The 12,047-nt window shown below is 37.3% G+C and overlaps 1 protein-coding gene across 4 annotated transcripts in view; it reads right to left on the bottom strand.

The window, feature by feature from the left end:
* Window positions 1-12,047, bottom strand: part of ABHD17B (abhydrolase domain containing 17B, depalmitoylase) — a 49,162-nt gene that overhangs the window by 36,164 nt on the left and 951 nt on the right. The window lies entirely within an intron of this gene.

Raw genomic sequence — 12,047 nt, 5'->3', positions numbered from 1 at the left:
ATTTTTCTACCCTTTTATAAGTCCCAGCTTTTACAAACAAAATTATTTTTGATAGCGTCAATTTCTTTCATACATATATTCTCCTGATCTACAATTTCTTTTCTATGTAGCCTACAAGGAAGGTGATCTATTTAAAAACTCCTTGATGGCTTCTTTCTGTACTTGTAATAAAATCAAACTTCTCCAAATGTCCTTAAAGGCCTTGCATGATCTGGTCATTGCTTACCTCCAAACTTATTCCAACTCCCCGCCCCCCTTCCATCACCATAGTTGCAGTTGCCCTCACCATCATTCAGTTTCTTGAAAGCATGAAAGCTGTTTCCACACCACGGTCTGCACACTTGCTTTGCTCTTTCTCTACTATTCTCACTATTCCAGTCTCAAATACTGCTTTTTCAGATAGATCTTGTGAATTCCAAATCTAAGCTAGATTATCCCTTTCCATAGTACCCAGTTATTTTCCTTTAATATACAGTAGTTGCACATTGTGATCGTTGCCACGTATTCACCTACCGGTTGTCTTTACCATTAGGTCAGTGATCATGAGTTTTCTTCAGCAGTATATAGCAACTGATCTAAAATAACCTAACTAAATGAAAGAGAAAAGAATGAAGAAAAACAGAACCTACATCTATACCTAAAGACCGGAGAGCCTATAAACTGAGATAATGCTAACTATAATCAAAATAGGTTTTGTTTTGTTGTTTTTAACCGAATTAACACTAATGTATGCAATTTAAGTCTTGAGTCTTTCTGGAAACCATACTAATTAACAAATTGTGGTTCTATTTACATTGTACTCTTCATTAAAATAACACCTTCTGATATACTCATAAAGTGGGTAAGAGTAGGTTTACAGTTGTCTGTATGGGAAATAACCCAGTAATAAATAACAGTACAAGAATAAACTCTGGCCTGACCTGTGGTGGCGCAGTGGATAAAGCATTGATCTGGAACATTGAGGTTGCCGGATCAAAACCCTGGGCTTGCCTGGTCCAAGCATATATGGGAGTTGATGATTCCTGCTCCTCCCCCCTTCTCTCTCTCTCTTTGAAAAATGAATAAAATCTTAAATAAACAAACAAACAAATTCTGTTTCACATTCTCAAAAATGTAAACCTATTTTTGCCCACCCTGTATAATCCCTGAGAGGCGATAAACAGACCACTAAATTGAGGATAACTACAATTTACTAACTGGAAATATGTTTTATCTGGTTAATGCCAATTAACTGCAAACAGCAAATCAATTTCCCAACTAAAAAGTTGTAACACTATATTTTTTATATAGTTATATATCATGAGCATCCCTTGACAAGGCAAAAAAAATTTCCCCCCCCCTCAAGCCAGATGAAGCCCGTGCTCAAGCTGGAGACCTCAGAGTCTCAAACCTGGGTCCTTCCGCATCCCAGTCCGAAGCTCTATAAACTGCACCACCGCCTGGTCAGGCAAAAAATACATTTTTTAAGAGCTATTTGGAAGGTGGGGGAAAAAAGGTTAATTAATTTGGGAGGCCATCTTAGGAAGCCTACCATATTGAAGAAATAATTTAGGTTTTGCACTGGCAAAACTGAACATTCTCTTACGTTTGAGAGTTTCTACTGGAATGAAATATGTATCCTTGAAGCATTTATTTTTAAATTATTTGGGCATTTAAAATAAATGAGTGATTTGTTCCTGTAGTGCCAAGTGCACCATACTGCCCTAAAGTGATAAGTGATAAGGCACTAACAACACCACAGAAGCAACTGTTTTAAAAAGTACCTTGCTGCCCTGGCCTGACAGTTGGTTTGAAAATCATTGCAATGCACAGTGGTTGCAGATTCGATCCTTAGTCAGGGCACATATAGGAACAGATTGGTGTTTCTGTCTCTCACTCTCTCTCAATCCCTTCCTCTCTAAAATCAATAAAAATAAAAAGTGCCTTGTTTTGCATTTAGTTGGGTTGACTAACAGTAACTGCTGAAGACCTCAAATGATGGAGCCGTATCCTAATTGAAACCTAAAATTAGACCACCCAGTGACTAGAATGGTCAGATGACAAGAAACTAACTTCTTTCCACCTTTGCTGTTAGTTAGCATCAACTTTAGGGGATATTGTGAATATCATGCTAACCATTTCCATTGCCTTCAGGACTTAGGAAAGGACAATGTTGGCAACAATGGTGGCAGTAAGCAGTATTCCTTTCATTACTTTCCAATGCCATAACAGGCAGAAGCAGAACCTCAGATTTAAAGAAAAGAATAATATGGACCCAACCTCAGTTTTTCACCCTGGTAGAAACTCATGTGTTGATTAAAGATGCACTATTATAGTTGACTGAACAATATTTACATTTCTATAAGCAAATAAGTTTCTGCATACAGGGTAATTATCCCCAACAGGGACAAGGTAGGGTAGTAAACAATGTTAGAAAACACTGTTAAAGCAACTTGATTGTTTTAATTAAGTGAGAGGCAGAGACAGACTTCTACATGGGTCCAGACCAAACTGATGGATCCACTCAACAAGTCCCCTACCAGGCAATGCTCTGCCAGTCTGGGCTGCTGCTCCGTGCTCTGCAAGTGCCTAATGTGCGTTTTCTTACAGCCATGGCTGTGGTAGGAGGAGGAGGGGATGGGGTGGAGAGAGGCAGATGATTGCTTCTCACTGTGTGCCCTGACCAGAATCGAACCTGGGACTTCAACATGCTGGGCGTGACCTGTGGTGGCCCAGTGGATAAAATGTTGACCTGGAATGGAGGGGTCGCAGGTTTGAAACCCCAGGCTTACCATATGGGAGTTGATGCTTCCTGATTCTTCCTCCTTCTCTCTCTCTCCAAAATAAATAAATAATCTAAAAAAAAAATTCAGTTGATGTGCAATAGTATATTTGTTCTTTTACTTGGAACAGGCCAGTATGCATTTGATAATCTCTTTCCAGAGCCTATAAATCAATTAATATTAATCAAATCTTGATTGCCTTTTCATTCCCAAAAAGTGTCACGCCCTCCACACACAGTCTGGAGCAGGGGTCCCCAAACTTTTTACACAGGGGGCCAGTTCACTGTCCCTCAGACTGTTGGAGGGCTGGACTATAAAAGAAACTGAACAAAATCCCTATGCACACTGCACACATCTTATTTTAAAGTAAAAAAACAAAACGGTAACAAATACAATATTTAAAATAAAGAACAAGTAAATTTAAATCAACAAACTGATCAATATTTCAATGGGAACTAAGGGCCTGTTTTTGGCTAATGAGATGGTCACTGTCCGGTTCCATATTTGTTACTGCTAGCTGTAACAAGTGATATGATGCACTTCCGGAGCTGTGATGCGTGTGTCCCGCATCACTGTACACGAGCGACGCCGTGCTTTGAAGACCGCCACATACAGTACTCTCACTGACCACCAATGGAAGAGGTGCCCCTTTGGAAGTGCGGCGGGGGCCGGATAAATGGCCTCAGGGGGATGCATGCGGCCCGCGGGCCGTAGTTTGGGGACCCCTGGTCTGGAGGGTTCCAAAGACTCTTCAGAGACCATCCCTAATCAGTTATTTTCTCTGTTGTTTCCTGCATCTTCAGCCTCTCCTGTTCTAGCTGGTTCGCCTCCTCTGTTCATAAACATATTCAAGATTCAAAAAATGGTGTGTGTATCTACATTCTAACTATCTCTCCTGTCCTCCAGAATCGAACTTGCCATGATTCCCAATGGGCCCCAAATGAATTATGTTCTAACATCTATCATCAAATTGTTAATACATTTAGGATTACTGATGAATGAATGACCTCTTATAATTTTTACGTGCACTGAGTATGTTCCAGTCTTCAATTTACAAGATCACTTTATGACATTAAACACTATGGTCCCTTTTCTTCCTTCTTGAAACTAACCTCCAATATTTTCTATTGACTTCTTCAAAGGTTTTATTTACTTATTTACTTTTTGTCTTATCTCTCTTTTTTAAATACAGCAGTTATTTTTTTTTCTTTTAAAGGTTACAAAGGATAAATGATTGCCATAACATTTTACCACCTGACTAACTGGTAAATCCTGATATTGATTTTAAAAGCTGCAAATCTTTTTTTTTTTTTTTTTTTGACAAAGACAGAGTCAGAGAGAAGGACAGACAGGGACAGACCGACAGGAAGGAAGAAAGATGAGAAGAATCAATTCTTTGCTGCGGTATCTTAGTTGTTCATTGATTGCTTTCTCACATGTGCCTTGACTGGGGGCTACAGCAGAGCACATGACCCCTTCTCAAGCCAGTGACCCTGGGTTCAAGCCAGTGACCCCTCTACGCTCAAGCTGGCAACCTCAGGGTTTCAAACCTGGGTTCTCTGTGTCCCAGTCTGACGCTCTACCCACTGCACCACCGCCTGGTCAGGCAAAGCTGCAAATCTATTATTCAAATATTTCTGATCATTTTTTAACTCACTCAAACCCAAAGCTTTAACTACTACTTTGGTAATCTTTTGTCTTCTGTCTTTTCATCTCAATCACACCCATGGTTTTAACTACTATTCATACAATAATGATACCTAAATCTAAAAACTTTAATCTTTAGGACAGACCTGAAAATCTGTTATTTCCCTACTTCCTCTCTTCATTCCTCTCATTTAAACAAGGCCTGTCTCCTATGTACCTCTGCATCCCCTCAGCCACCTCTTGGCTCAGCACTTTTCCCTTAATGTTATTAAATCTCTCACTGAATCCATCTCATTCGCCTCTGATCCACACACCACTGCTGCCGGGTGATGTCACTTTCCCATTTAAAATCTTTCAATGAACCGTATAAGGCCTCTTGAATAAATCTAAATTCTTTGCCATGCCACATGATTCCGTCACCCTCTCTGTTTCCTGGTCTCTACCATTTTTCTGAGCACTTCCCTATTCATTCATTCTATTGATACTCAATAAGAAACCTTTTTTCTTGCTTCTATGCCTTTACACACAGTTCATATTTCTTTGCTAAGAATACCCCCCACACACACAATTTACCACTCTCCTACAAATAAATGAACACCTTTAATTTTTTTTTAAAGTTTCTGTTTAAGTTGTACTTCTTCCTCCAGAGTGGGAAAATCTAAACCACACTCACGCTGACCATATAAATAAATTCTTCAGCAAAACTTTTTTTGTATGTGCATATGCATGTATTTGCTCATGAACCAAATGTTTTCTTATGGAGACTAACAAAAAAATTGAAAGCCATTTTACCTTTGAGGATTGTATCAGAATGCTCTTAATGTATAATTTTTAAAAGTCCTCACTGCTATTAACTTTATTGCCCTAAATTTTAATAAAAGTTACATTGAGGTCTGTTAAAAAAAAACTGAACAAAATGTAACCTGCATTGTTTCAGAAACTAGCTTGCGAAACCAAGTTACTGATCAGTATTTTCTTGCTGATAATTGATTTGTAGAGAAAAATTTTTACATTTGGGGGAGGATGGCAAAGCAAGGGATTGAAAAATTACCAGTACACCAAGCAGGGTATAAAAAGCAGAAACAGCCCTGGACAGTTGGCTCAGTAGTAGAGCGCTGGCCCAGCGTGTGGAAGTCCCAGGTTCAATTCTAGGCCAAGGCAAACAGGAAAGGCACCCATCTGCTTCTCCAACCTTCCCTCTCTCCTTTCTCTGTCTCTCTCTTCCTCTCATGCAGCCAGGGCTCCACTGGAGCAAAGCTGGCCTGGGTGCTGAGGATGGCTCCATGGCCTCAGCCTCAGGCCCTAGAATGGCTCAGGCTGAGCATCACACCCTGGTGGGCATGCCGGGTGGATCCTGGTCAGGGGCATGCAGGAGTCTGTCTGACTGCCTCCCCACTTCTAACTTCAGAAAAATACAAAAAGAAAAGAAAAAAAAAAGAAGGAAAAATAAAGCAGAAACAAAATAATCTAAGTTATGGTCTGTGGATGGCATTTTTGGAAAAAGTATTATAGGAATTATTTAAGTTGATTTTAATTTTCAAAACACATTTAAGATCAATTTTCTAAATTCAGAAACCAAGTAAGTTTACTGAAATGGATAAACTAGTGATGTCTCTACTCCTGTTCCTGGAGACACTGGCTTTATTTCAGGTTGGCTGGGGGTAGAATGGAGAACTGCCGACACAAAGTTAATGAAGTTATTCAACTCCTTTTTTATTCATCCTGATCTACAGCAAGCTTGTATTTATTTCCTTTACCCTATTTCTTTAACCCTGACTACATCCTAAAAATAAATCATATTTAAATACTCCAAGACAGCCATATGAAAAGAATTTTTTTAGCTCTATGTGTATTACCAATCTTAATATTACCTTCTTAGACACTGAGAAACTTCAGGAGGAAAACTGAAAATAAAATCATTAACTAAAATATCGTTTGTGTCTTAATTATTTTCCAATGGCCATGATCTAACAATACAACATAAGCCGTATAATTTTGCTTTTATAATTTAGTGTTAGTTTTAGCAATATTGCAGGAAAATAAAAGGGGGAACAGAGTGAAAATATAGTCAAATGTAATCAGATTTAATACAAATTCTCCTTGACTTTATCACCTTATACTATTTAAAAGCTTTGATTCATTTATGCAATACGATACATATTCACTTACTCCATCACAGATGATGTGTGATTAGCGAGCTAATGCCAATAATAATTTGATGTGGAGCTCTAACATAAAGACAGTCTATAAATACAAAACATTTTCTCAACACAAATCTGCAGATGATTTTCAAATAAAAACAGGTGTGAAGGCAGTTTACAAATGACTGTGTTAATGAATACATTACTACACTGGTTCTTCTCATTAATATTTCTGAATGAGCGGGATAAAAATTTATCAACCTAAGACACAGATTATTATACATTGTGATAAATGCTATGAAAATGTAGACTGCTACTTGAGAACTAGGTGGGGGTAGGAGGTAGATGCTTTCACTTATTATCTCCTTCACCTTAATGATACTTTTCTTAGCTTATCATCCTTTTACACAGGAGGAAATCAAAGCTTCAGGCTGTTAAGTCAATTAACTTGTCCAAGTTCACACAACTTATGTGGGAGAACCAGGAACACAGGTTTAACTTCAAGACTACATTCTGTTCAGTCTTCCACGATTTTGCTAATGTTCTCTTCATGCATCGCTAATGCCCTCCCTGCACATCTCAGCACCTTCTCCCCTTCCCAAAAGACCTACCCTAACCACCCTATTTAGTTATTCCCCCTTTTCTTTATCACTTTCTAACATATGTTTTATTTATCTGTTGTGCCTATTGCCTATGGTCCTCTGCTAGACAGTAAGCTCTAGGAAGTTAGGGGTCTTTGCTTCCTTTTTTACAGATGTACTCCCCACTAAACCTAGAACAATGACTTATTCACAGTAGATAGGTCCATTTTTCCTCTCCCACTTTTCATCTTTATCTGTATTCAAGAACTTAGTAACCGTTCTTGCTTTTAATTCTTGGAAAAACAAAACAGGGCCCATATCTGAGCCAAGTTAACATTAAAATAATATTTAAATTTATTCTGAAGTTATTTTTTAAAAATATCAGGGTCATTAGTATCATTTTAAAAAATTCTAGCCAGAATAAAAAGTGATGAAAAGACATGTAAAATAAACTGTGTAATGTAGAAGATTCAAATGATGGATAGAAGATCAGTACTTAAGAATGCCTGCTCACTTTCTATGTTTTAGAGGCTGAATGTGAAGCAAAGATGAAACATGAAAATCAGAGTACTTTGAAGCAGTGGTTTTCAAACCTTAGGGATTTCAAAAGCCAGTTAAATTAAAAAGTTGGGATGACAGAGTTGCAAAATTTTTGCAACAAAGGATATTACAGCTGAAATACAACCTACTACTATAATTTCATCAGAATAAATTAATATAAAAAACATTTTCAGTATAAGGGTTAGTCATTTTTATTGAGCAAATTTGGAATCACAAAAACCTCATTACATAAAAAACAGTTCTATATAAATTTAAGATCTAAATATGGAAAAGTAAAACTTTTAAAAAGAAGCTGTAACAGAATCCATAACCTCAGAAGACTGCCTTTATAGAGAAAAAGTACAATCATAAAAAAATAAATTTGACATTAAAATTAAGAAAATTTACTCATCAAAAGGCAGCATATTTAATATGAAGAGGCAAGCTAAAGTATAGAAAGATATTTGTAAAGGCTACCAAGTATTGTTACCAGAATACAAAAAAAGCAGTTACTAATCAGCAAGGTAAGCATTTCATCATCATCATCAAAACGAGTAAGCAATTCACTGACAAGGAACATGAATGGCTAAAAATAAATAAAAGTATTCTCAATTGCAGGGTAAACTGGGGATATGCAAAGAAAAATACAATGAGGCATAATTTCATACTCCTCAGAATGAGGAAACAGTAAGTTTGAAGTATTTGGATGGTGGGAAAATAGACCTTCTCATTCAGTAATGAGACAGACACAGTGGAGAGAAAACTGGTAGTTAAATATGATAATAAAGTTGAAGAAGCAGCACCTTCTTCAACCAGCAGTGTACTACTAGACTTATAGCCCAGGGTAATCTTCCTTAATGTTGGCTTTTAGTTGATATAATGAAGAGGGAGCTCTACTGAAGAGATGCCAAGGGTGCCAAGCACTCTTGCACATAGAAAGATAATGCTGCCCCATGTCCCATGTTTTGAACGTTCTGCTGGATACTCATTTAAGGTAACGGGGAGAAATAACAAGGTCAGATATTTATAAACAAGACTTAATACAAAATACATTTGTATTGTTTTAATATACATGAAGATTTTAGAGAATCAATGCTGTTTAAATACCTCAATTTTGTTTTTGTTCAAACATTCAAACTTTACAGAAAATAGTTTATTTGAGAAATTCATTTATCATCAACAACAGTGACCACTACAGATGTCTAAATAGCCAATCCAACACAACTGTTTTAACCTGCATTATTAGTAGCTGTTCTACTCATGGTGATACCACCCATTGGTGCAAAGTAGCTAACTACTACACTATTTCTTCTAGCAGTGCTTCTTAGACTTTAATATGCATACAAATCATTTGGGAATCTTTTTAAAATTCAGCATCTGAGTGAGTTAGTAGGTTAGGGCCTGAGCTCTGATTTCTAACAAGCTCCCAGAATTCTGATGTTCTTATCACACTTGGTAGTAAGATTTAGAGTGTGGTTGAGACCCAGCAATTACACAGCAAAATATATTACTTTGTTATAAATTACTTCTTATATTTTAGTAAGGGCATTTCTTTAAAATATGAATGTAGCCTGATCTGTGCTGGCACAGTGGATAAAGCTGATGCTGCTGGTTCTAAACCACAGCTTGCCCAGTCAGGGCACTTACAAGAGACAACTGCTAGGAGTTGATGCTACCTGCTCCTTCCCCGTCACCCCCCCAAGTCAATAAATAAATTGTTTTTTTTTTTTTAAGTAAAAAAAAATAAATGAATGTGAGTTTATTATTATGAATTTCATTTAGGACACTATTGGGAAAGCTGCAAAACATTTCCATAAAAATGGGATATAGGGTCAAGAACCACTGCCCTTAGGGAAACACGTGCCTAAGTAAACAGAGAAGAATATTCCCTACAGTATTATTTAATAAGCAAACAATTGTAAACAACTAAAATGACCAACGGAAACTCAATATAGTCACAGAATGGAACACATACCATTCTGCAGTAAAAATAAAGAAACTAGAACTATTTGAAGAAATACAGATAAATCTTGGCAAATGGAGTGAAGAACATAAACTACAAATATAAGCATATTTAAATAGTCTCAAAGCAAAGAAAAACAATGTAGTGTTCATGGATATAAAGGTAGGTAGTAAAGTATAAATATGGACAGGAAGGATGCACATCAATTTTGGGTCAGTGACAGGAAACAGAGAAAAGGGCGCAGGATTTAAGAGGGGTATGTAAAATACCATGAAGAAGCTTCATTTTGCTCTGCAGTTTTTTGTTCCTTCAAATTGGTAATGGGTTCATAAATTTCCTTACATTGTATGTTGCCATACATTTCTATATTATTTCTAATTTCACATGAATAGTCAAAAACTGTTGGGTCTAGAAAGATGTTTGGAAAACAGTGCTCCAGGATTTAGGACCAGATGTCAGAAAACTCAGCCTCAAGCCTCAACTCTGTGTCTTAAAAGTTGTGTAGCTTTAGGCAATTCAAATAATTAAGTTCTACATGCTTTATTTCTTTGTAAAAAAGTCATAACTGATTCTAAAGATACATCAATCTTAACGTGAATGAAGAAACTACGAATCTATCAATTCAATGGCATATAGACAGATATTCTTGTTAATTGTTTCTTTTTGCTAATTCTTCAAAAAAATTGAAATTCATAATACCAAAACAAGAGAACTAAAAAGTACTCTGATTAATTAAACAATCAATGTCACAATACCAGTGTAACTGCTGATTCTCATTAACCTTTCTGTAAAGTGAAAGCAGGCGGCCCAGTTTATTAGCCCTATATTGCAGATGAAGAAACTTAACTCAGATATGGAATAGCTGGCTTGGAATTGCAGACCAATTCAGTGACAAAACTTGGAACAGACACATTGTCTAGTTCTTCCGCGTTCACTAAGCTACCAAAAACATTATTTTGTCATGATGCTTTCCAGTAATTTTGTCACAGAGATACTGAAAATTCTCTCAGATGACATCTGAGCAATGACATTTGAGCAAAAATCCTCAAGAAAACAAACCACTTATCCATTATATAGCATGCACAGCAAGGGACAAAATTAAAACTGCCTAGCCTGCTAAAAATCTAATCTCATCCTTGCCACTTAACCTTATTAACACTAGAGTAGGAGAAAAAGAGAGGTCAAATATGGGAGAGGGTGCTATTCATTTCCTCCTGGATCACAAATAAAATAGCAATTGCTACACAACACAACAGGTATTTTATGTCTTATTAGTGGAAACATGGCTATCTCCACTGTTCAAGTAACCCACCACCCCTGCTCCCAAAATAAAATTTACCAATAAGCCAAGAGTTAGGCAGTCCAAAATTAGAACGCTGCAATTATGATAATTATCAAAACATTGGTAATTACTAGATATTAGACACCCAAGTGAGTTAACACTATAAACACATGAAGAGACAAACTATGGAGAAAAGTTCGCTTTAAGTCTCCTTGTTCATGTAAACAGGAATATTAGCACAACCTGTAACTGACTTTTTACTCAGACTCATTAGGTAATTTCAAATGGTGAGACAAGATCCAAAATTCAATTAATTAACTGAAGCCTTAAATAAAAAAATCAATGAATCATCTTCCGGAGCAAGTATTACAAAATACATTACAAAATGTATTAGACAAGAATATCTTTTCATAAACATCTAAAATTTAAAGGTCACCCTCTATGCATTCCGTTATTCATCCTTTTGCTTACCAAACCCACCACGTACTCACTTAAAGCATCGTTTTATAAAAAATTATGCCCTGGCACTGGCAGAAATTTCACCATGATCATCATGAACATCTTTTTTTTTTAAAGAAGAAGCTGGGTTAAACTAAACCCTTCACAATACAATCCAACTTGACAAAAGTTTCGTTAGGAATTAAAAAAAAAAAAATCCAAACATAAATTCCAAATTTCCAATTCAAAATCCTTGAGTTTGAAAATAGATAAGATTCAGTTCACCCATTTAGAGAAAAAGAACCCTACGGCACGCCCGGAACAGGCAAATCACTAAGCACCCGGCAGATTCGATCTCAAATCGAGGCTGACACACGAGGACATTCAGGAGAAAGCTTTCGGGGCCGCCAATCTCAGTGAACCCGACCTCATCTCTCGGTCCACAGGGAGAGGAGCAAAGGAAGTGAAATGAGACCTTTCTCGGCAAGGAGGACCCAAGACCTTTTCCCCAGTCCGTCAGTCTGTCCTTCCCCTGCCCCCAGATTCCCGCAGCCTCGCCGACCACAGGGACCCTACTCTACCTTTCCCTGTTAGGGACCCAGTGAAAAATCCCCTCCAAAACGCAGACCCGATCGGGAGGGGCGTCCCCGCCTTCCCCCGGTGTCCAGAGGGATCCCGGTCTCCAACAACAAA

The sequence above is a fragment of the Saccopteryx leptura genome, chromosome 2 (assembly GCF_036850995.1).
Source record: "Saccopteryx leptura isolate mSacLep1 chromosome 2, mSacLep1_pri_phased_curated, whole genome shotgun sequence".
NCBI classification, from domain to species: domain Eukaryota; kingdom Metazoa; phylum Chordata; class Mammalia; order Chiroptera; family Emballonuridae; genus Saccopteryx; species Saccopteryx leptura.
The sequence above is the reverse complement of the archived record's forward strand: the minus strand, read 5'-3'. Positions and strand labels throughout refer to the sequence as shown.